General features: G+C 35.4%; 1 protein-coding gene and 1 long non-coding RNA gene across 2 annotated transcripts in view; one reads left to right on the top strand and one right to left on the bottom strand.

Annotated features, from left to right (window-relative positions):
* Positions 1 to 26,427, top strand: part of FBXL17 (F-box and leucine rich repeat protein 17) — a gene marked incomplete at its 5' end in the record, with an annotated part of 472,906 nt that overhangs the window by 172,936 nt on the left and 273,543 nt on the right. The gene's annotated exons all lie outside the window — the stretch shown is intronic.
* Positions 9,954 to 19,633, bottom strand: LOC115294706. The gene is made up of 3 exons (XR_003910075.1): positions 19,460 to 19,633; positions 15,801 to 15,948; positions 9,954 to 10,296 (listed from the first exon to the last, which is right to left on the bottom strand). It is a non-coding gene; the product is annotated as an uncharacterized LOC115294706 (long non-coding RNA).

Raw genomic sequence — 26,427 nt, 5'->3', positions numbered from 1 at the left:
CTTTGAACTATTGCATGAAAGAGAAAAAGATGAAAGAACCCTTGAGAGTAGACTTCTTTATAATGAAATCACCTGTGGAATAGGACGCTTTTGCTGCTACTGATTAGCTTATGTAGGTTCTGAAATACAAACCTGAGACAAGATGCTGGCCCTGTAACTTTGAGGGATAAATTTTGATTTTGTTCTTTTTTTAAAGATAAGCCGCCCAAAATATTTTGCTCTTAAAATAGAAAGTACTACTTCACCTAAAATAGTACCTATTTAGATTTAAATACTTTTGCATAAATAGGAGCAGTGATTAAGTTTGTGTCAGATAATGCTTTAAGTCAAAATAATTTTCCCTTTCCCCTTTAATTTCCTTTTGTACTTAAAATTAAAGTTACGTGGACTCCATTTTCCCCAATTATTGTAAGTCCTAATGATAGTTTCTTAACTTCCCCCCACATTACCCTTACAGTTATGTGATAGCCTTTGACTTGAAAAATCTTAGTAAAATTTTTCTTGAAAAATTTTCTAATCTGGATCACACGGTCATTTATAAAAGGTATTTATTGTTTTTGAGTAATAGTTGCCATATAGAGCATATTGAAATCTTCAGAAAATTAAAAATTTTTTAATAAAATTCTTCTTTATAATCAACATTCTTCTACCAATTACATGGTACCTTAAAATAATCTTTTAAGTGTTTTTCATAACATCTAATAAGATTAAATGCATAAGGAAACATTAACCTGTGGTGTTTCGCCTTAGTTTAATATTGAGATAAACTGCTTAGTAATACAACGAATTGAAAGGAAAAAACTGTTTCTCCAACAAAATGATTATGAAAATGATTGCTTTTTATTCCACAATAATTTTCTGTGTAGCTGACACAGGTAGAAGCATCAGTAATTAAACAATACAGAGGTAAATAAGAAGCAGTCCACGTATAATTAGAAGGGTTGTCTTCTAAGTAAACATTTTGCTTAGGTTTATATCATTTAAATAAAGATATTTAGGTATTTCTCATCTTCTGGCTCTTCAAATGCTTATTTAATTCTAACTGGATATTTACAGATGAGAATGTGGGCAGCCCTTACTTTGCCTTTCTTTGTTAGGCTTCATCTATTCAAAGCTCTTGCTATTTCAGTAATTTTTTTCCTACTTAACTGTAATGGTTATTTGGTATTTGATCCTAAATATATGTACTGTAGAGATTTATTTGCGAGGAATGAAAGTGTATTTTTATGTTTTTAATGGAAAAGTTTGGATTAATTGAGAAAACATGCATTTTAATGAGGCTGAGCAGTAGAGTTTTAAAAATCAGACTCTTTTAGGTTTTAATTACACTACTTGCACTTATCCTGTGTACTGTAATAGGAGTTTCAAACATTAAAACCCACTTTGCAGTATCATCTAAATTACTCATCTCATTGTTCTTGCCATAGTCTATCACTAAGCTAAGTAATATTTGTAATTATATTGGTATAAATCTAGGACTTCTCGTTAGACTTAATTATAATTTCAGCACTTAGCCGAGATGGGTTAGTAACCTTTCATATAGAGGGCACTGGAATGCACTAATGCATTTAGCCTATCAATTAGCGTCTGTTTTACATTTGTTCATTATTATTATCCTCTAGTAAATCAGGAAGCATTTATTAACCCCCTACTAAATACTTGGTACTATGTCTCAGACTGTAGGGCACTGAGTCCTTCGTGCTCTCAAAGGTTGCTCTCTTTAAGTGACATAAGACTTAATGAGTGAGATAGATAATAGTGAGCCTTGTAAGGAGAGAAGGGAGGAAAGTAACCTTTATTACCCAGGTAATTGATAGGCACTTTATACGTTTTCTCTTTTAATTCTCTCAAGTCTTTTGTTTAGTGGAAGGTCATACTATTCCTATTAAATTTAGACCATCTATATGACCTTTTTGGCTTTTCCAACAGATGTATTTTTTTTTTTATCATTGATGCATTAAAAACTGGGTGAGGACAGACAAGGAAAAGCAAATGGTGGCTAATGAGTCAATTTCCATTTCATAGTTGGGATTCACACACAACTGACACTATATGTAAATTTCTTAATTTTTTAAAAAGGAATCTCATTATTTTCTTTGCTAATAAAAGTATAATAGAAACTTTAGATGTTGTTTTATATGTAGTACATCTGAAAAAGATCTATATTTAATGCTGCTAGCTTTAAGAAAGGAATCCTTGCATGAAGATAAACTTTGATATCCAGATCTTTACATATAAGTTTTGTCTTGAACTTAAAAAGTTTCTATCTCTAAACTTTCTTTTGAAGTTCAAATTTTAAAATATGTAATAATTGAAGGTCTTTATTGTTATGCTCTTGGTATCTTTTAGCATTTTTAGGTTCTTCAATTGATGTGTATGACTAAGACATGCTGTTCTTTATCTTTGTTTTTCTAAAAGCACTTTTTGTATTTAGAGAGTTAAACAGCATGATATTTTCTTGTATTCAGAAGGATGGTCTAGTAGTCATTTGACATTTACCATTGCTTTTGAATACAAATAAAATCCAAGTGGTTTATGAAAAGAGGACACTGACTATTTCTATTAGTGACTTAAACATCTGGTTGTTATATCTCCTCTTCTCTCTCTAAGTTTATTGAAATGTTTATTTACTTTGGATATAAATCTTTCATTATTTCACATCCGGTTTGGTCATCACCATTTTTGTATGGTTGGCACAGAGTCTAAAAGCAGCATGCTTTGGATGTAACAAGCTGATATATAAAAACCTGAATGGTTCTGAGCATCTTTAGTTATAGGCTTATAATGACTCTTTTTTTCCTTTTTGCCAAGAAGAATTAAATGAAATCTAATTGATTTTAATAGATCTTTACAAAAACTATTTAAAGAGTTTAAATTGGCTATCAAAGAGGTAATTAATCTCCCCATTTTCAGTTTTTAACATTAGTCTTGAAAAAAGTTGAATCACATGGTCTATATACCCATTATCAAATATATGATCCATTCATTAACAGTTGACCATGCTTGCTAATGAATTAGGATAACAGTGTAAGAAAAATGAAAATTTCTCTAGCTTCCATCAGCTAAAATCACAAAACATAGTAAATACCAGGTTAAAGTAAGTTATATTGCCCACTAGTTGAACTTGCCTAGCTAGTGATTTATGTTTTGAATTTGCAGTTAAACAGATTGAATGTATTAAAGTTGTTGAATATTAGTAACTGAGGACACTTTCTTTAAGGAGTTATTTTGCTGTGTGAATCTTCTGTTCATGTAAAGGGAGCTGTTTTATCAGTGGACATTCTTAAACTTGGAGAGTTTTAAATCTTAGGCTTTTGTGACCAATTTCTTCCAAATATAAAATGGCATTTATAATCTGTTAACATTTTACTTTATATGTCCTAGTGTTTAGAATAGAAACTGGTAGTTTCTCTTTAAATGATGCTTTTAAATAAGTTGAAGCTGCAAATCGGTAGGCTACAGCTGAGTCCAGTCCATAAAGCTGTTTTGTTTCACCTAGACAATATTTACAAAGTTGAACTAGTTGCCAACCCTTTAAAAATTGGAGTAGTTCACATAAGAATTGTGAAGTTGGGCTCCCTGTTGGAAGAGTTGCAGATCTGGCAACACTGGACTCAGTCTCTCCGGGGTGAGAACCAGGCTGTTCCCTCTGGTGATTCTCTGGTCCTCCATCATTCCTGCAGGCATAGGATTTTTGTACTTTTGTATTAACTGTCTATCCCCGGTCTACAAACTGAATTCTCCTATATTCAAATCAAGAATGCAGAGACTTTAAAAGGAATTTCTTATTTCAAAACAAATCGTTCTTCTAAAATCGAGTCTGATAAACTGTTTTACCAGACAATAGAGAGCTAATTGGTCTACGTAGTTAGTTCTTCATTATTTTAGGCATCAGAACTTTGGCAAAAGGGTAGATGTTACAACAAGAGACAAAATTCAGCTTAAAATTAGTTTAAAACTTTAATTTCATCTACTGCCATCCAAAATGGACACTTCCACTTAGTGTCCAAACAAGAGTTTTCTAAAAAAAAGTCTCCTGAATTACGAAGAGAGTTGAGCTACTTAATTAAATTCCTTCCGACTTCAAGGCTGTGATTTAAAATTACTTGTCTCAAAATGAATTTATTTCCAGTGCTCAGTATTTGAATCATGATTTCTTTGTTTATAGCATTAAGAAAAATCTTAATACTGGAATTCCTTCTCTTTTCTTCTTCTGCATATAGCCCTATTTAGTCTTTTAGGTATACTTAGGTTGAAGTTGCAGAATGACAGATTACTCCACCACCCCTTTGAGGGAGACTGACAGCGCCCTGGCTCATGGAAAACTCAATGAGGCTTTCTATAAAGATTTTTCTAACTCCCTTGATCTTCTCTGGATGTTTATTCTGTTTCTTCTTTCAAATTTCCGTTGATTCAATAAAAAACGGTGACATTTAGAAATAAAGTTCAGAGAGGATTTGAGCAGGTGGTGGTGATATAAACTATTTGCTGAGTGCCCATTGTGTTTTATTTCTAAGAATTGTTTTGTGAGCATATGCTATATATTGTATTTATAAGTGTTCGAGGACTGGGTGGATAATCTACCATCTTACTGTGAATGTCATGTCACAGTGGACTTAGAATTTTATTTCATTTCAATCCCCTAATATTACTTAATTCTCCTAGAGACTGAGGTTTAAAGGTTGCCCAGGGGGGACAAACCTATCCATTAAATCCAGCAGGCATAGTTGAATTTGAGTTTGAAAATATTTTGTTTTCTATTAAAGTTAAGTGGTCTGGAGGAGAGGAATACTTTTCACCTTGGAGTATTGAGTGTGAAGTTTGAACAATTTTCTCTTATAAAAGTCTGAAAACTTGGAAATAAAGAGGCAGCAAAAATAACACTGACTATTGAAGCAACGCCATTGTGGCATTTATAGCAGCACTGCCCTGCGTGCGTAGAATATGTGGAGCGGTCTGTCTGCCTACTTTTGGTGCCTAATATTGTGGCTGGGCTGGTCACCTGGAGCTTTTGTACAACTAGATTTTAGCTTATTTTTGTAATCTGCATAATTTTGTATGCTTTCCATGATATTTGTATTTTTTGCTAAAAGAATAAGAAATATTTTATTGAGTTCTAAGGGAATTCTAAGGACAGAATGGAGTCTTTCTGAGCTCGTGACACTTACTTAAGCTTGGCATATTTTTTGACACTCCTTTATATTCACATTACTTGTAAGACCATCCTTAGACGAATAGTCTGATATTAGAGTAACTACTATTCAATCTCTCAAGCCATCTGTAAATATGTCTTCTGTGTCCTTCTATCCATTAGAGCTTCTCTTTAAAACTGTGATTGGTTCTTGTAATGCTAGAGAGGTCAGAGAGTATAATATTTTCTCCCTTTTGTTTCTTGGACCAAGGATAATAAAGATAGCTAATAATAGCTATCATTTATTATAGTCTGTGCCATACACTGTGCTAAGTGTTTACATGTAATGTTTTGTTTAGTCTTTACCTGAGGAAGAAATTAACCCCATTTTCAAATGAAAGAATTAAGGTCCAGAGAGATTAGATAACTCACAAGTAGTAAGTGGTAGAACCAAGATGAATTCATTTTAATCTGTCTTCAGAGTCTAAGCTCTAACCACGAGGAGCTCATGTTCTCCCAGTACCTCATTCTGCCTCAGACCTGGAATGACCCAGTGGCCTGATTTGCTCAGGACATTTCCAGCCCATTCTTGTTCTTTTGAGATTCTGTCAGGTTTAGCATTTGTGCTATGCAGTTGCCTTCTGTGCTCTAAAGTGTCCTGGTTTGGGTGATAAATCGTATGGCCATCCTACCTCAGGCATCACGCTGTGCTTGATCATTCTGAGCATCATCAGAATGTTACCTTCTCTTTTGCCTCTGGGATATCTGATAGGTGACAAGTGTTGGATATCTTACTGTGTACATAGAATTGTGGATTTACAAAACAGCTAATTTTGTAATGAAAAGCAAATTTTCCCCAACAGCCCCATTTGTAAATACTCATTTCTTACTAAGTTCCTTGAGGAAAAGTAGAAAGTCGTGCCCCTCTTTGTGTCTTGTACCACACCTCTTTCATAGTTGGTATCGAAAGGAATTCCACAAATGAAATTTGAATAGGCATTTATTTAAGCATGTGATAACACACATTTGTCTTTACAGATATCTTATTATCTGTAAAAGCTCCCTGTCATTTGTAGCAAATACTTAACCACTGCAGAGTAAAGGACAACACTGAGTGTATATTTTGAGTACGTTGTCACTGGGTTAAAAAGAAGGAAGTTAACCTCACTGAACATCTCAGTACCTTTGGCAAGAAATAATTGCTGTAACAGATCTGTACTGGTTTCCTGGTATATGTGATTTTTCAAATAGCTGATGATATTTTTGTACAAAAGGCAAAGTCCCTGGTAAAATGATTTGTGCATCTATCCTTAGATGAAATTTTTAGTGCATTCAAATTAAAGGAACTTTTTCATTGTTTGGTACACAGTGGTATTAGATATTCGTTCTTTTAGTACATCTAGTGGCTAAGTCTCATTTTGAAGGAAAGGGTTAATTGATATATGTTCAAGAGTATTTAACCTAATAAAATTGCTTGAAAGAAAATCTGTATGAGATGTATATGTCTCAGCTTGCTTTAATTTTTAACTCCATTTCTGAAGATGGGATGGAAGCCGGATTTGATGTGGATGAGTTTGTCTTATTGATTGTCCATGTTCCCATTAATTTGTCCCACAGAATAATGTGAATCTTTTGGTAGTTTTGACATGTAATGGTAATTTTAAATTTCTGTTTTGTGGGTGGTTCCTATTGAGTGATAAATAGTAAGTAAAGATTTCCGCAAATAATAATTAGCCGAGCTTCTGTAGAAGTGTATCACTGGCTTTCCCAGATCTGGCACTCTAAACACTGCTACTCCTTTTGTGTCTTCCAGGCATTATAAATGTGAGTAAACATATATTAATCATTCAGTTTGGGGGACTAAAAAACATATGTCTTGCATGATATAAAATCTAAATTCATGATCAAATTATGGGAAGAATGGCATGTGTTTTATGTGATGATAAATGCAGCACTATATACTCATGAATTTAGAGGCTTCCTAACCTCAAACCTGTTTTAAAATTGCCAACAGAGAAGAAAATCTTCATTTATTGATGACAGGCTAATCGTTTATTGATTGCTCCAACTTAGGACCATCCCTCTCTTCTCCAGTTCCCCCAGGAGTTGTCATATACTTAATCTCCAACCAGAAATGGTAATTAAAATAACTCACTGTTGTCAAAATTTTTGAATGTATGATAAATGAAGCCCAGTAAATAGTGAAAATATGAGAAAGGTGATTAAATCTGACAATTTTTCTGTAAAAGGCTTGAGATGATAAATATCTCCTGTGATTAGTTATTAATTTAGTGCAAGGGATTTGCATCAGCTTAAAATATTTTATGAACTGTGGCATAAAGAAATTTTTTAGCAGATAGGTACACACGTGTTTAACCAGAGAAGAAATTGTTGGAATTTGATAGGTAATAATTAAAAATGGCAGACCAGACACACATGTGCCTGGGCTACTTTCTGTGTGACAGTCTTTTCAGAAATTAAGAAAGAAGACTTGAAGACATGGAGACATGAAGAATGACAGAGTACTTGCAGCTGAACCCTTTGCTTCATGAAAACAGAAAAGTTTTACGTACATTATTCCCCAGCTGATAACATATTTAATTTAAGGCAGTATAAAATATCTCCTCACTTACTGAAGGCAAAAAAGCAAACTTGTTTCATTAACAATTATGATTGCACTCCTGATGATTTCCCTTAAAGTGAATGTGGATTTCTTTATATTTAAAGAAAAGAAATGATGATGGTGGTTGTAATGAAGTGCTGTATCGTGTTTCTGTCTGGCTGAATCCACAGCAGTCGCTCTGTTTGTGGCATAGATCGTTTTGTGGCTGCATAATGTTTTGTGTATGAGTTTCTCCCCAGGTAAGGAGGACCTGTGTCTTCATCGCAGACCCCCTGCCCCCTTCCCAGCATCCCGTGGCACCTCGCATAGGGCCCAGCTCCGAGAAGCCATTTAATACCTGTATGATGCAAGAATTATAAATTCTGTTTTTGTAGGATGTATAAATCTGCTTTTAAATTTGGCTTGAACTCTGGTTGAAATCCAGGCAGTTGGTTCAAATGCCCTCTTTCTTCCAGATTCATTTATTTCTGAATACAGTTGACGCTTCATAAAGTGAGGATTTGTCATTGTCTGATTCGGATAGAGCTTGGTTTTTGTTTTGCATGCTATTTACCTGAAACCCGTAGCCTCATTTTTTGAACAATAAATAGGATTTTAGTGTCAAATCCTTGGGTTTGCCCTCTTAATAGGTCTTTGGAATATTTCTAAATGAAGAACCAGAAACTTCACTTGCCTTTCATATGTAATTTTACCTTGTGTTAATTGAAAAGAGGCAGAGGAGACAGTTACAGCTTTTTTTCTGCTTGGTGAGAAAAGTATGGCTGTCTGAGAAAAAAAATGGAGGTTTTTCTTAACTCTTCTTGTAGCACTTATAAGTTTTGTTCTTTAAAGTATGTTTAATATTTGGTTAATTGCTACCATGAACCTAAACATACTGATTAAGGCCAGGTTCACATTAGAACAATTATCTGGTTAATTGCTCTGGTGCAAAAATAGGCTAAAAAATCATCAGAACATCAAGTTGTGAAAGCACTGGCAGGAGTTTCAAAACCACCAAGCATACCTACTGCAAATCACATCAGCAAAGCAATTAATTTAGGCTAATTGCTTTTCTGTTTGTTCAAGATGCACTTTGGAACTGTCTTTTGAAATCGTGGCAATTAAGATTAGTAAGCAGTATAATTAAAGAATGTTAGAATAGTCACTATTTTTCAAAGTGATAACTATTCCATACATATTTATATAGTGTATCTATCACTCCTGTAGGGCTTTGAAATAAGGCAAAATGAGAATGTTTTAGATATTTACAGGATTTTCTATAAAAATAAATTGAGAAGTGGATTATCTGTACAGGAGCTGTAGCATGGGGTTATCTTTAATCTTTAATTATCAGTTAGGATTATCTGATTTCAGTATGTGCGCTAAATTGCCTTGTTCACATAGGAGAAGAAATACCAAAGATGGCACTGGCTAGTGATAGTTCCTCTAGCTGAATGTGTATTTGGCTTCTTATGTGGCTTCATAAAGTAATCAGGATTTTTAATGTCTGAAAAACCAGATTAGGCACACTTCATGTTATTGAAGTTTTCTGTTATTGAGTATTATAATTTTGGCAGCATCAATTTGTCTAAAATTGAAAACTACTTGAGTTTCCAACTGTTTCTCTATGAAGCAATGTTGTAACAGATTCTCAGCTGAAAAAAAAATGGCAAGTTTAGGAATGAGTTCTTCATTGGAAAATGTAGAAATGTCAGTGGGGGAATTAGCCATTCCCCAGACTGCTTCTCTGCTCACCATATTGTCAAACAGCAAGTGGCTCTTTCTTTCACCTCTCTCCTTCCATAAGGAGCAATTCTTAACCATGCAGTGTGTTTAGTGGCATATCCTGCCCCATGAAATTCTCCAAAACAAACATATTTTATTGTATGAAGGACTGTGGCTCTCAAGATAAATCTTTCAGAGACACACACCGTAAAGAAAGTCTTGGTAGCAGTTATCATTTTGTGACTTTCTGAGGCTGTGACAAGAAATTTAGAAAGAATTTCATTAAAATGAGATTTGACACAATAATTTAAAGATAAGTTTCAAGTTTTGTTTGGCATTCTACTTTTTTTTTGATAGAAGATATAAAGATTATTTAATTTATTTATTTTTATTTCTCCTTAATTCAGTATGAATAGCTAGCTAATTGCATCACAAAACTAAATTTTTCTTTAGTGATCCTTTTGTGGAGAAGAACAAAAGCATATATACTTTTTACAGTGGTATATCTTTCTTTATTTTCTTTTACACATTTCATAGTCTCTAGAAGTACTTCACGCTCGATCCCAATTTCTTGGTGATGCTGTTTGTTGTGGAATCTTCGGTTAGACAGCTGCTTGTTGGAGGTAAAGCCATCAAGTCAGATGAAAATAAATGTATTGATTAATCCAATAGAAACGTGCTGAAGACCTTTAGACCAAAAGCAACATGATAATAGCAGTTACTGGGACTGGTTGTTGTGTTTCTTCTGAAATCTGTCATTGAAGCAGCAGAACAGATGTTACTGTAGGTTGGAGAAAACTCAAGCTAATACTTCTTCTTGTCCTTCAAAACTTGAATTCTGCAATTATTTAAAGTTGAAAGATAGCATAGCTGCTATAAGAATTGGTCACTATTTTGCACACTTCGGAAGATTGCAGATTACAGCTATAAGTGTTTCCCAGCACTCTACGCATGCTTTGTGCACTATGACACTGCCTAGCCTCCCATCCATAGGTGGCATCCATTCCCCTATTCTTCTGCATCTAGACAGGCTTTGTGACTTTTTCAAACCAACAGTATATAGTGGAAATTATGTTGTGAGACTTCCCAAGCTTTGGCTTCAAGCGGCCTAGCAACTTCTGTTCTTGCCTTTCTGGAATGCTGCCATCGCCTGAAGAAGCCCAGGCCAGTCTCTCTGAAGATGAGAGACCACATGGAGATGGAGGGCTAAGCCAGCAGCCAGGATCAATGGTCATATATATGTGAGCGGGACCATCTTAGATTAGCCGGCCTCAGTCAAGCCTTTGGATTCCTGCAGTCCTGTGTAGAGAATGAGACCAGCAGAACTACTCAGCTAAGCTCAGTCCAGATTCTGGCCCATGGAGTAATGAGCAAATAAGAGCTGGGTTTTTTTGTTTGTTTGCTTTTTAAGCTACTAAGTTTTGATGTGGTTTGTTATACAGCAGTTGATTATGAGACTTTGTAGCTACTCTGTATTGAGAATTTTATATTGTTAGGCAAAGTGCCAAGAGTATTTTAGTTATTATCTTATTTCACTATCCCATTAACTCTATGACATAGGTATCATTATACCTTGTTTTATAGATGAACTAACATGAGACTCACAGAGGTAGTATCTTGCTGATGATCACAGCTAGTAAATGCAGAGTCAGGATTGAATATAGATCTGTCTCACCTCAATCCCATCTATCAAACTGCCTCCACCAGCTTATTCCAAGTTTAAAAATATACTCGGTTGCCATCAGCAGTTAAATCTACCATTGGAGTCTATAGAATCGAAGTGCCAGCTAAATAGCATTATAATAAAATAAATATCATTGAATAGGTATTACAATAAAATAACATCCATTTGCAGTTTCTAGTGTTACTACTTAGTCTTGAGTACTCGTCTAAAAGATGCATGGAACAAAAGACAGCTCTTCTGCTGTCACACGAGCTCTGAGTCTGAAGGGAATAGTATGAATATAGATTTAAAAATACATAAATATAAGACCTGAATTTTATGTATAAAGGTGAGCCTCAAACAGTGCAGGGGTTAGGATCTCTGGCCCCCTGCACATTTGACAATTGGCGTGTAACATTTGACTCCCCCAAATGTAACTGCCAATAGCCTGCCATTGCCTGGAAGCCTTATAGATAAAAAGAATAGTTGGTTAACACAAATTATGTTGTATATATTATATGCTGTCCTTTTATAATAAAGTGAGCCAGAGAAAAGAAAATGTTACTTTAATAATCATAAGGAAAAGAAAATACATTTACAGCACTGTACTGTATTTATAAAAAAACAATGTGTAAAAGCAGACCATTGTGGTTAAAATCTGGTTGTTCAGTAGTCAACTGTTGTATTAAAAACAATTTTAGGTGTTTTATAGTTTTAATATATTTTTTTACTCAATTGTCAAGTTAGGGAGAAATGGAAAGGAAAAGACTCTCTCTTAGAAGGAAGTATTATGGCTGAAGTTTAATCACCATATTGTTATTTACCTTCAGCATTTGTCTTCTAATAATAAGTCTTATAAGGACATAGCTTCTATAGCATATATAAGTAATGGTACTAAATACCTACCACAAAAATCCCACAAATACAAGTGGGATCTTTTCAATTTTGAAATGCTTTTATTGTTTTAACTATCACTGTAACAACTATACATCAATAAACCAGTTAATAGTAGTAGTTGATTCTGACATATATATCATTGCTCATCTTATCATTTACCATAGCAGCGCACTAATCAGACCTGCCTCAGGGCTTTATTGCCTGTTAAATAAAGCCTGGGAGCATTTCCTCCGTGATTTATTATAGCATTTTGAGAACTAGTTTCGTTTGGGAAATACAGTTCCCATTTGTTTTCCTTCTAGCTTGAAATTTAAGCTGAATTCTTATTTTTGGTTTTGATTAGTCTCTTCTTTTCCACCAATAAATCACCAGTGTATTTTAATATTTTTATGTTGTATTACATGTATATAAACAAATACTTTGCTTTGTGTGAGTATATATCTAGAAAACCTTACTTGATATTTGGGTAGAGAAGAGACATGAAGTTGCATTTTTGTCTACTAGTTTTAATTTATACTTAGATGGTTTATAAATTTCTTAGAATGTGCCATTGATAGCAGCATAAGTATTAAAACTGTATCTGGACATTGTGACTTTTCCACATTCCTAGGCTCCTAACTGGAAGCTTAGTAAATATGTGTTGATTGATTACATGACAATCCGACAATAAGTTTGTGTTCAAGGTAACAGGAAAAAAAAAAAGAACTGCTCAAGTTGGTCAAGAAATAGAGCAAGTCAAAATAAGACATTCAGAATAGTCAAGTTCATTTGATGGGTATAGACATAACCTCTAAAAATGCTTGCAGAGTTAAAGAGGCAGTAACTGAGGAGTTAAAGAGACACTGACTGGATTCCCTAACAGAGAGTGGTGGTTTGTGTATGAGGTACGTAGATACAGTTTTAGTCTAGCTGACAACATGTTCACCTTACTAGTGAAGAAAACTGAATGAAGAAGGTGGGGTTGCGGGGCGGGAGGGGGGGGGACCCAGGAGAAACAGGATATCCTTGTGGCAGCAATTTATTGGGAAAGGGAATGACAAAATGTGTCAAGACAATGCCCTAGCTTCATTAAATTGAGTAATGAATTTGGAAAAAACAAAAAAGAGCTGTGTTCTGTAACATTTTCTATAAGTGTCTATATTTATAGACATTTATGGGATAACTGTCTTTGAAAAAATATATATTACTTACCATACAGCTAATATTTTGCTCCTTACAGTGGTTTTATTGAACTTAGAAGTGTTTAGTAATTTACATCTTCAGAGAGATGTCTGTCATCTTTTTGGTTCCAAGATTTTTCATCACAAGTTTATTCCCAGTATGGAGACATCTTTATGTTACAGAAGAGCTTTGGGAGGGGCGAGGGGAGCGGCTAATGGCTCTTGGCAGCCATCCATCTCCAAGCAGGATGTAACAGTGAAGCTTATTAGAGGCAGAGAAGTATAAAGTGGCACCCAGGGGACCCTGACAGATATTTTGACCATCCACACAGACATTGCTGCTACTGGATGGTCCTCTCCCATTTTGAAAATGTAGCTATTTAAGAAGGGACTAGGTCACAGTGAATTTACAATGTCTTGCTTCTTGTATGCATTTTACTTGTGTATTTTACTTGTGATTCTTTTTCCATTGACAGTATTTTTCTAATGTTTGCTTTGAATGGTTACATTTATCTTCACTAACTTGTAACTGTTATTTGCATAGTATATTTCAGTCCACTAAGTAAGTTCTGTTAAGTGCATATTGCATTTGACAAAGGTTTTATAATTTGTGATGATCCACAGTGATGGGCTTGGGGGTGTGTATAAGAGGGAATATGGGAGAGTAGTTCCGGGTAGCAAGAAATTCCAACATGAACCTCTCTCTGCTTTATTAACATTCATATTAGCATCCATTTGCTTCATTGTTGGGAGGATGGGTGTCCTGTGAGCTTTTAGTTAGAAGAAACTGCCTAAGATTAAATCTGGACTGTGGTTAATCTTCAGAACAGTTTATCCACAGGCAGGTAATCTAAAAGTATAAACATGTTGTTTTGAAGGTTCTATTAAAGCTTTATTTAAAAGTACCAATCATATGTAGGTGAAAATTCCAGAATATACAAAAAATATATTCTTATCATCAGTAATAAACTGCAATTATTAAAAAATTTTAAGTCTATTTATTTATTTTGAGACAGAGAGAGAGAAAGCACAGAGGGGCAGAGAGAGAGGGAGAGAGAATGAATCCCAAGCAGGCTCCACACTGTCAGCCTGAACCCACAAACTGTGAGATCATGACCTAAGCCAAAACCAAGAGTCGGATGCTCAACAAACTGAGCCACTCAGGCGCCCCATGAATTGCAGTCATTGACTTAATTAATCTCAACTGACTGAGCTACCCAGGAGCCTCATGAATTGTAATCACTGATTTTAATAATCACATTTGAAGCTAGGTCCATTTTTTAAAAATTGAATTTAATTAATTGATTTTTTAAAGCTAGATGCATTTAGAAAAAAATCCCAAATCTTAGTGTAAAATAATTTTCTCAGTAAAATCCAAAAATACATACATACATATCATATATATTTATTTAAATTTCAAAAGGGTAGACATATCCAACTGGATTGTTTAAATTAAAAAAATTTTTTTTAATGTTTTTAATTTATTATTGAGACACAGAGCATGAGTGGGGGAAGGTCAGAGAGAGAGGAGGAGACACAGAATCAGAAGCAGGCTCCAGGCTCTGAGCTAGCCGTCAGCACAGAGCCCGGACACGGGGCTCAAACCCAGTAACCGTGAGATCGTGACCTGAGCTGAAGTCGGCTGCTTAACTGACTGAGCCACCCAGGTGCACTTGCATTGTTTAATTTTAAGTATTTTCACAGGTGAAACTTATTTCCAAAGACTTTAGAATGGGAAAACCAACAACTTTTGGCTTTCTATTTTAAGGGCAACAAGGAGGAAATTTGTGTTCAGTTTCTATTTAATTTGCTGTGACTACTTATGACATTCACAAATTATGTCATTCATTTTGACATGCACATGCGAAAATGAGTGACTTTGGGATTCAGACCTAAAGAATTCTCACAGGTGCTTAGACATGTTGCCTCCAACTGTGGCCGATTCCTTTTCCCCCAGAAACTACAGGATGATTTCTAAAGGAGACATAGTTTTTCCACCAGCCTCCATAAAAGGAGTCTTTCCTTTCCTTTCTGATCCATTAGAGAGCAGTGGATCCTCAGGTAATTTTTTCCATTTGATTTGGGTCGTCTTCTTTTATTTAAAGCTGTGTTCTGTTTTACTTTTTTGTTGCTGTAGTCACTGATGACATTTTCTCGGGTAACTTTTTTTCCCCCTTTAACTTGGATCTTCTTTTGTTCCTTAAATCTGTAGAATATTTTCTTTTTTTGTTGTCAGTGTCACTGATGACATTTTCATCTGATTCTTGACATATTCATTTTAAAATATATGGCATTGTGTGGAGTTTTTTGGTCAGTGACATTTTGGCAAACACTTGCCAGTGGCTACCAGAGAAGGTCAGTTAGAAATAAATTACTGTTGAAAGGCTTCTCTGCAATACTAATGAATAGGGCTTGCAGTGGGAGTTGGGAGTCTGGGGTCTTTTGTGTTCTTATTTTGCTCTTGTTCCAAACTTTTGTCATTCAGTCAGTGACTATATATATATACATACACACACACAGTGTGGGTACATATGTGTATATGTATATGTTTATATATATATATATATCCTTGGTAATCTTACTTAAGTTCTCTTTTATAAGATTGGGGTAATGAGAACCTACCTTTGTGGAATGTTTGGAGGCTTAATCATGTTTCAAAAGCACCTTGAGTGTGAATCAAGTTAGTGTGAGTGAGTTCATTATTAGAATGGTGGCTTGGGTGGTACCATTTATCACTGATGCTTCATCATCATTGTAGCTTCATGGTTTCCTGCAAATTGACAGTGGACATCTTAAGTCACATTTTTTAAAATTACCAGCAGACTCTTGAAAGTTACTTAGTTGCTTATCGTATAGTAACACTGAAGTGTTTGCAAATTTTACAATTCTCTGAAGAAAATAAGACATTGAGAGTATACAGAGTATTACGTATTTTCATAAATGTGTTTGTTTTCAGATTAAATGGACAAAGTACATTCAGATTCAGAAATAGAGACTAAAAAAAACACAACAGTGTCTCCTACTTATTGCCATTAGATAAGATACCTTCATATATAGCTCCTTACCTTTGGGAAATGTTTTTCACTTGCAGCTTTTATCCAAATGTATTTTAATGAGTTACACTTTTCAAAATTTACTTTAACATTGTATACACACACACACACACACACACACACACACACATGCACGATGTGGGTAATGAGAGATTAAATGAAATTCAAAATATTCTAGGAAGCAGGGCTTTTAATTTCCAATTTCTAGTTCAGTTGAGAAAATGACATGACTGAAAATTAAGGAAAATTAACTATTTACTTTGAATGTGTGTATGTTATTCTGAATTTGATATATGGCAAGAGTCACAGGATCTGATTTGGAAGTAGTTTCAGCCTTCTGTGTACAAGCTCCTGGCTCTTCATCCATTGCATATATTCTCTCCCTGTGTTTCTCTTGTTTCTCTCTCTCTCTCTCTTTTATTCCATCTTCTTACCATCTTTTTTCCTTTATCCATCTTCTGGGTCTATTTAGTTAACATAAAATCATACTCTGACTATATGACCGTCAAAATGCTTCTTAAAAGATCAGCAGTCTCTTAAAGTATTTTTAAAATCAGGTTATTTATTCTTGATTAAAAAAAAACACCATAATACATGCTCCTAACTTTGGAACTTGGGCAGTTCTGTGAGCGGTTTTAAAATCCAGAGAAGTCTCCGGAGTGCGTGTTTTGTGGGAGCGGAGCAGGGAGGACAGTGGGCTGCCAAGGGGCAGACTGCCGGAGGGAGACATTGCACATGCTGATTTCCTTTTGCTCTGTCTCGCTCGGTTTTTCCAGCCCTGTGGCTTTCAGGTTTATTAAAATGCTAATGATGTTTATTCTGCTTTTATTGGCAGCTCTCCAGATTTGATTATTGATATATCTGAATAACAGTGGAATGCAACATCAAAGTCTCACTTGACTATTCCTTAGATTTTTGTCAGTAGACATATAAATACCACAATGTCAGATGGATCACTGGACTTTTTTTTTTATCTGTATAAAAGTGAAATGTTATAAATGAACTGTCAGCTGTTTGGAAATGAACTTTTATTGGGATGGAGAGGGTCTTCCGCGGGCTCCTTTCTTAGGAGGGCATACTATCCCACTCTCTGTGGAACAGTCATATTTCCAATAACAAATTGTCTGAGTGGGTTTGTGGGTTTCTATTGTTCTAATTTTCTGGAGTTTGCTATTTCACATCCTGTCCAAACAGATTAAAGGTTACACTGATAAACTGCAGAATAATCCAGGGCACCTGGGTGGCACAGTCAGTTAAGCGACTGACTCTTGATTTCAGCTCAGGTCATGATCTCATGGTTTGTTAGATCAAGTTCCGAGTCGGGCTCTATGCTGACCAGATGGAGCGTGCTTGTGATTCTCTCTCTCCCTCTCTCTCTGCCCCTTCCCACTCACGTGAGTACATGCTCACTTGCTCTATCTCTGTCTCTCACTCTCTCAAAATAAATAAAGAAACATTAAAGAGAAGAATAATTCAGAGCACCTGGGTGACTCATTTGGTTGAGCGTCCAACTTCAGCTCAAGTCATGATCTCGCAGTTTGTTGGTTCCAGCCACTGGTCAGGCTCTGTGCTGATGGCTCAGAGCCTGGAGCCTGCTTCAGATTCTGTGTCTCCCTCTCTCTCTGCTCCTCCCCCTGCTCACACTCTGTTTCTCTTTCAAAAATAAATAAACATAAAATTTTAAAAAGAGTAATCCACTCATGACTAGCAAGGACTGGAGGAGTTGTCCTTTTCTTATGTATTCTTTCTGAAAATTTAAACCAGAAACCCTTAGAAATGAAAAGAACTTCCGAGAATACCCCATGTAACTCCTTCATTTTGCAGTTCTGCAACAGGTGCAGAGATCATGTAGCTTGCCCAGCTTTACTCAACGTGCTTGTGGGGAAGGTGGTTCCTGAATGCTCTTCCTCCTGACCCATAGGCTGCTGCATCCCAGTTTGCTTGAGCTCCTCTCTCACTGTTCTTACTAGCTGGCCACTTATTTGCCGCCAACACTTGTTTCCTTTTGTGGCCTAGAATGGATGGAGTGTCTCTGGAGTGTAGGCTCTTGTAATTCTTGTATGCCCCTTTGAATGACAAAATAACGTATACACTCAATAGATGTTTAGTAAATATTTTTAAAACAGTGAGATAAATTATTGCCATTCAGACATTTCTACTGTTTGCATTTTAATGAACATCTTTTCAGATGTGCACGTATGTGTGTGTCCTCCCCCTGCTTCCTCTTGGAATTTCACTATGCATAGTATTTTGCAGCCTGTGTCTAAAAGTCAACAATACATTATGGATTTATTTTTGTTTTAATAAATATAGATTTATGTCACCATTTCTTATGGATTCATGGTAGTGTTTCAGCACAATCTATTCAAACAGTCTCTTATTGGTAGACCTTGAGTTATTTCCAATTTTTATTCCTACAAATAATTGTACAGTGAGCATTCTTATACCTGTAAATTTATATCCTTTTATTTTTGTCCTTAAGGTTAAATTCTTCAGTGGGAATTTCTACATCTAGGTGAATACATATCTAAATTTATTATACATCTCGCTTAACTCCCTGTAGAGTATGTAAGTCTATATCCCTGCAGAAGAATGTCTGTTTCTCCATTCCCGTGTAAATTCTGGATGCTCTCGCAACTATTTTAGAGCATTTAAAAATGACTTTAAGGTTTAATAGCTGAAAAAATAACTTGTAATAAATTATTAGCCACAAGGATATTTTCCACTAAGAGACAGTACAGCATAGTGGTTATCAACACAGGCTCTGGGGCACAGTCTGGGTTTATACGTGGCCCTGCCACTCCCTACATATTTATCATTAGGCAAATTGCTTGACCTCTCTTATTTTCTTATCTGTAAACTTGGGATTCCAGTAATACTTACCTAGGAGGTTTTTCTATGATTTAAATGTGATTATATGTGGAAAGTATTCAGAAAAGTTTCTGGCGCATAGTTAATTACTCAATACATGCTACCTAGAATAATAATTATTATTCCTATCAGCCAGTGAGTGAGTGACTCCTGTCTACAGTGTATACTACATAGTATACAGCGCTGGAATATGCGTTTGGGAAAGAAACATGATACCCTGTCACAGTGATCAAAAACATTCACCACATCCCAGAAGAAATAAGGCATAAATAATTGAAAAGTTACAAATGTAAGTTAAATATAACAACACAAAACTACATCATAAGAACAGACTTGGGCTAAAACATTATGAGTTACCAAATGTATGATGTATTCTTGAAACAGGACCCTCTTATAGTACTTGGTAGGGTAATACCAAAGTTTGCTCTCTGTTTTGTATTCTTATTTTCCACCTGGACCAAAACTTCTTGTAATGTAGGGTGATCGTATGTCTCAATTGGTGTAGCACAGTTCTGCTTTATGACTGGCTTAATGCCGTGGTTGGATGATAAATTATGTGGTTGCCATGTTTCCAGTTGGTATCTTCTTTCTGTGCATGTCATTGTGATGATGATGTGATGTCAAACTCTTGTTGTGGCCTGGGAGTTCTTTTGACTATTATCATTGCTCATTTGTTCTATTTTTAAAATTAATTTCATGGTTTAATTTAGGAAACAGTCTTATTTCTAGGTGCTCAGGGGAAAGCTCTTTCTTACCTATTATGTACTGCTTAAAATGCTAGGAGGGAAACCATGGAAAACTTTTATTGCCAGGTTTTAGATGATCCAGCATGTTGTATCGAGATACCACTTGAGATTATATTTTTCTGAAACCAAAGGGAGAAATATTTCGGGGTGAATAATGGCAGTTGGGTGGAAAAATTTTGATTTATGAATAAAGCAAGTCCACTCTTCTTAGCGTTCTAAAATATTATTTTGCACAAAAGTGTGCTTGTAATGCTAAATGCATTGGGTAATTCTCCATATCTTCAGAATAGATTAAAAAGTGTTTTAATGTCCTGCATTGTTGACATCTTAGCCCATTTCCCAATATTTGATTGTCAGTTGAACCTTCTTATCTGCTATCCTTGTCATTGATGTCACAGTAACACGTTGGAAGGATTGAGAGTTTAGTTTTTGCATGATGAATAAATGGTAAGGAAGAGGATAAAGGAATAGAGGTTGACTGTATAATGAACCTTGGTAAAAATGAAAATTTTTAAGCTCTTTCATTATAACTGTCTCTTAATTAGATATTATCAAATATTAGAGGAAAATGCCTGTCACATTTGGATTTATTATGTAGGAAATCCATGCTCTGAAACATAACGGGCCTAGAAGACTTTTTTTCTGATGAGAACATTGTAATATTAGTGTTTGCTTCGATACAATTTGTATTCTTTTTTTCCTTTTGGACCATTTATTATGTGCCTGGCATTGTGCTTAGTACTGACAATACATAGTTAATTAAGAAATGGTGTCTGGGGGCGCCTGGGTGGCTCAGTTGGTTAAGCCTCCAACTTCGCTCACATTCATGGGTTCGAGCCCCACATCAGGTTCTGTGCTGACAGCTAGCTCAGAGCCTGGAGTCTGCTTCTGGTTCTGTGTCTCCTTCTCTCTCTGCCCCTCCCCCTCTTATGCTCGCTCGCTCTCTCTCTCTCTCTCTCTCTCTGTATCAAAAATAAATAAAACATTTAAAAAAATTTTTTAAAAAGAAATGGTGTCTGCCCTGCAGTCAGGAGAGGGGCTAACAAGACCAGTGAATAGCCTTAGGGTTTTAAAAACTTCCCCAGAAATTATTACAGAATAACAGCAGAAACCACTAACACAGTCATTGTTCTAGCTCCTTTCTGTGTTTTAAACCCATAACAATGCTGTCAGGTAGACACTGTTATTATTTCCTTTTTTTTTTCTTTTGAGAGAGGGCGTGAGAGAGAGAGAGAGAGAGAGAGAGAGAGAGAGCGCGCGCGCAAGGGAGCTGGAGAGAGAGAAGGGGAGAGAGAATCTTAAGCAGCCTCCATGCTTAATGTGGAGCCTGGGATCATGATCATGAGCCAAAAGCAAGAGTCAGAAGTGTAACTGACTGGAAAACCAAGGCATCCCATTACTGCCATTTTTCAAATGAGCAAACCAGGGCACAAGAGATGAAGTTGCCCAGTGTTGCATCGGTAGAATACAGGTTTCTATCCCAAGTGAATTCTTTTGAGAAGCATTCTTCACATGTGTCTGTTAAGCATTTATGAGAAGTAATTACTGTGTAATCCAAGAATATGTAAGGGAAAATTCTCGAGTATGATATCACTTACTCTTCATTTATTTATTTATCAGATATTTATTAAGCACCTATCAGAACTAGGCATTTGGGATAGGGCAGTGAGCAGAACCTGCCTTCACGATGTTTATAGTTTTAGTAATCCTTGCCTCTGATATAGTCAAGGGATTTCTGAATAAGTGTATAATATTTCTGTTACTTTTCACTTTCATCATTTCTACTCCTTTTAACTCTGCTGAGCATACTCTGAAGCCTTGTTTGCTATTCCTATAATTGGGGAAATTAATGGTCTCTAATTTGCATGTGTGGATAGTTTTTAATTACTGTACATTGCACTTTTCTATAACCTGGATTTTCATAAATTGTACAGTGACTTCATTAAACTGCCTTTCATATGCCAAATTTCATTGTTCTCACTGACAAAAGATGGTACCTGGCTCTCATTTAGATTTTCTGACTTATTTTCAGTGACACATAGGGATATACTGTTTAACTAAAATTCCTATTACAACTGTATTTCTTTTACATGTAGAGGAGATGAGTAAGCTTTTACTGTCCTAATGAGAAAGGAATCCTGAGTCTTGAGTTGGTTCATCATTGCCCAGTGTAGTGACTACTTGCCAGCTGCCACAGATGGTAGGGAAGAGTCCGGCTTCTGTGGGAGCCTTAAGGTGCCACTGGTAGCCCCTTGCAGCAAGAACTGACCCACTGGTTGAGCTTGCGTTGATTTTTTTTTCCCCAGGACGCCATGATTTTTCTCCCCAGGGTCTCTCACACAGGTGATCGCTGACACACAGTCTTGGCTGATGAAAAAGAAATCTGGCACCTTTCCTCCAGGGACCTAGTGTTTCCCACTGTGGAGGCTTAAAGGGTTGAGGGCTGGCTGACCTTTTCCGGAGACTCAGAAACAGGGTAGAGAAAAGGGTGCTTGCTCTCAGGTGGGAGATACGGCTCCCTTCACAGCCTGAGTCATGAGTCCTCTGGTATGACTGGCAGCTGATTTCTCCCCAAGGCCCCAGTCAAGATTCTTACCCAAGGAACGTACGCCTGCATGGGCCACAATTAGGAACTCTTCTTATTTTAGATCAATAGGAATAAACCTTCTCTCCACTCTTGCCCCTCTTCTGACTGTCTCAAGTAATATCCTTAATTCAGGTTTTTGAAAAATGAAAATTTTTTTGCCTTTTTCTTTTAAACCATGAGGCTCGAACTCAGGATCCTGAGATCAAGAGTCGCGTGCTCTACTGACTGGGCCAGCCAAACACCCCTTGACTTTCAAACTTGTTTCCAGCACTGGTTTTTGCCCTCAAGTGGAGGGACCTCCTCTATGTATATGAAAGGACTTTACCTCTGGGATTTTTGTCCTTAGTCCAGATATATAAACAGAACATAATTTGTGAAAACCTTTTTCTTATTGATAGCTCATTTTTCCCCCGGTAGAATGCCAATCCCATTTTACTCTGCACTCTCAAAGCTGGTGACTGAGAGCTTTCTTCCTCTACTCTTTATTTCAGAAGTAAGTAGTGGTTTGTCTAATTACTGTATTGTAGTTACAATTATAGAGAAAAGGTCAGTGTAGTCATTGCCAATTAAAGTAGGGAAAAAGCTACATTTATAACCACTAAGAGCCATTATGTCAATTTAATGCTGTTCATCAGCGTGTAACCCATTTTCTAGGGTATATAAATCTAATCTTGGTATTATAGTACACTCACCCTGTTAAAGGCCTTTGATACTGTGGAGAACAGATTATTGCAAGCAACTTGTATTAATTGTGCATCCTTTCACTCATAGATTTTGGGACCTGGATTTTGTAAAACCTGGTCATCATAATGAGTAGAAATAGGTACTCCAAGTCCCTGGTCCCTTTTATTTTTAGGTATTGGACAAAGTAAAACAATCTGTTGAGATTTAGGTGTTCTTACTTTTTTCAGTGACTTCTTTGAGGATATACTATTTAACTAAAATTCTCATTGCAGTTGTGTTTTATTTTATATATGGGGAAAATGTATAAACTTTCACTATCCTAATGAGAAAATTTTTCTGGGATCCAAGTTGATTTATCATTGTTCTTTTCACTTTTATATCTTCATGTAGTATTTATGGATTTTTAACGAGACATCATGGATTTAGTACCAGTTAAGAAAATATAATAGAAAATGAAATATTAGTGTTAATTTCACCCCTTATGAAAAGCCTGAAAACACTTCTCAATATATCTTTATGCTATCATAGGATGTGTCACATATCACCAGATTTACACAAATTGGAAAGGTTGTCTTCCTAAGTAAACCTTTTACTTTAGTAGTTTCTTTACAACAAATTGCATAGTGTTTTGAACAAAGAAAAACTGGGTAGTAAAGTTGAGTTTGTCCTGCTTAGACTTGTGAAGGATGTAAGAACGTACCTACAACTTGACATTCTAGAGTAGATTTCTCTATTTAGGGTGCTTGTCATATTAGGGCAAGTACATTCTGATCTTTATTCTCTGAGTTCTTCATTAATGTAAAAGATGGATTGAAATACCACTATTTTCTTAATAGGTACCTATTACCTTAGTTCCCTTTTCTTTGTTTCAGTAGGGTTCAAGCTGTACCTTTAGGCTTTTGAAGCTTCCCATTGCTGTATTTGCCTGTTCTATCGTTCTTGAGTATCATCTATTCTCAGGAGAGAATGTAAGGCTGAGTAAACTTACCAAGGCTTTCTTTTCTAGTTTTAGCTCTCAGATGCTATGGTCTTGAACTTTTTTATCTGAATATGTCATGGTTGAGTACGTTAAAAGTTTTTTAAAGAAAGATCAAGGTTGAATTCACTGGTTATTGAGTCTTTATAGACTGTTCCTAAAGCCCCATAGAGCACAACAAACATGATCTTTTAAAATAAAAAAGTGGGTGACTCAGTCAGTTAAGTGTCCGACTCTTGGTTTCAGCTCAGGTCATGATCTCATGTTTGTGAGTTTGACCCTCCCCCCACTTGGGCTCCATACTAACAATGCAAAACCTGCTTGGGATTCTCTCTCTCCCTCCCTCTCTGCTTCTCCCATGTGTTCTCTCTCTCTCAAAAGAAATAAACTTTAAAATAAAATAAAATAAAAAGTAAAATTGTGTTGGATTGAGTTTTGTTGCATTTTCTCTTAAGGAAAAAAGAAAAACGCCTTCCTGTAAGAGATTTCTTGAGCTATTTCCATGACTAGATCTTCCTAAAACATACTTTCTTAGTGATTTAGACTTGTAGAATATTTGTTGACAGAATGTATCTTAATAACTCTGTTGCACAGCAAAATGAATTATTTGGAATGGAAAAGAATTTTGGAAAAAAATCATGCCCCTTTCATTTATTTAGAAAAATTGTTATTTCACATTTCTATGTTATCCTTAGCTTACTATTTTTTTTTCTAGTTTGTTCAGTGCCATTCATAGGAGCACATGAAGTGAAAAATCGAATACTACATGATGCATATTATCAGATGGTGGATGTCTGCATGTATAACAGCTAGATAATACTCTTGTGTTTCAATTCATTATATAAAGCATATTATTGAAACTGTTGCTTTTTTATTTGAATAAATAGATCACTTCAAGAATGGTTAAAAATATAAATATGTAATTTAAGGGATTTTAAATTTAGCTCTTTGTGTAACTATAATACCAATCCTCACTCTTTTAATTTCCTTATTTTTTGGTGTCTATTTGCCATGCAAAAGAGCTAACATGTGCCTTAGAATCAAATTATTATTCTTGGAACTTCAGAGTAGAGTTGGAATATAGTTGCTACTATTATTTTTTGGTTTTGTTTTTTATTTGATATGTAAAGCTAGACATATACTTCTAAGAAAAAGTTCATTTAGACAGAATCACAAATGATTCCTAAAACTTAATATGAAAATAGTTGAAAACTTACTGATATTAAGTGTTTTTAGTTACACAGTTGTAATTTCTCTAAGTAAGGAAATATAAATAATAGTGGTTGATTTAGAGTAAGATGATAAAATATCAGCAAGCTTTAATACATTCTGTACTCCAGAAAATTTTAAATCCTTAAGCTATGAAAAAAAGACAACTATTCTTTTTTTTTATACTTCAATATAGTACATCTAGGATATACCAGTAGGATTTTATAGCTAGGACAACATCAATGTACATTTCTCTGGAAATTATCTATTGATATAAGTACACAGATTTTGTTCCTAGGTTGAATATGTTTACATTTTATATTCCATAGAGGATTTTGTCCTCTCAATTAGTTTTATGAACTCAAAAACTCAATATATATATTGAGTATTCGATTTTTCACTTCATGCACTTCTATGTACATATATATATATGGAGAGAGAGAGAGCAAAAGAGCACCTATTAGGCACCTATTCTAACACTGTGCTAGAGCAAACACCTATTAGGCACCTATTCTAACACTGTGCTAATTGCTGGGCACAAAAAGGTAAATAAATAATGTGATTTCTTAAGTTGCTCACAAGTGTCAATATAAGGGGAAAGGCAGATTTATGAATGAACAACTATTCATTCGTTGTAACTATATGTTATAACTATACCATTATTATATGATGCTCATTATAATAAAAGTCATGAGAAGCAAATAAACCAAAAACAGGCAAAAAAACACTTAGCAGGATTATAGCAAATATTCATCTTAAATTTTAATAGTCTATGATGGATAAAGCTATACACAACTAACCAGAACTATATATAAGTTGCTTATTTAAAATTAAAATTAAGTTTTAATTAGTGCCTCATTTTTGACAAAAGGTAATCTCTTTGTTTATAATCCTCTAGTAGTAGTTTCTTCAGTACAGTCTTTGGCTTCTTGCTTTCAGAACAGTATGGGAAGATTATGGTCCTGGCTCGTTTCTTTCGGCATGTGCCCATCTCTCCACACCCTCGCCAGCATCTATAGACTCTTGATTTGTTCATTTTAGCCACTCTGACTGGTGTGAGGTGGTATCTCAGTGTGGTTTTGATTTGTGTTTCCCTGATGATGAGTGATGTTGAGCATTGTTT

The sequence above is a fragment of the Suricata suricatta genome, chromosome 6, assembly GCF_006229205.1.
Source record: "Suricata suricatta isolate VVHF042 chromosome 6, meerkat_22Aug2017_6uvM2_HiC, whole genome shotgun sequence".
In the NCBI taxonomy this organism is placed as follows: Eukaryota; Metazoa; Chordata; class Mammalia; order Carnivora; family Herpestidae; genus Suricata; species Suricata suricatta.
The sequence above is the reverse complement of the archived record's forward strand: the minus strand, read 5'-3'. Positions and strand labels throughout refer to the sequence as shown.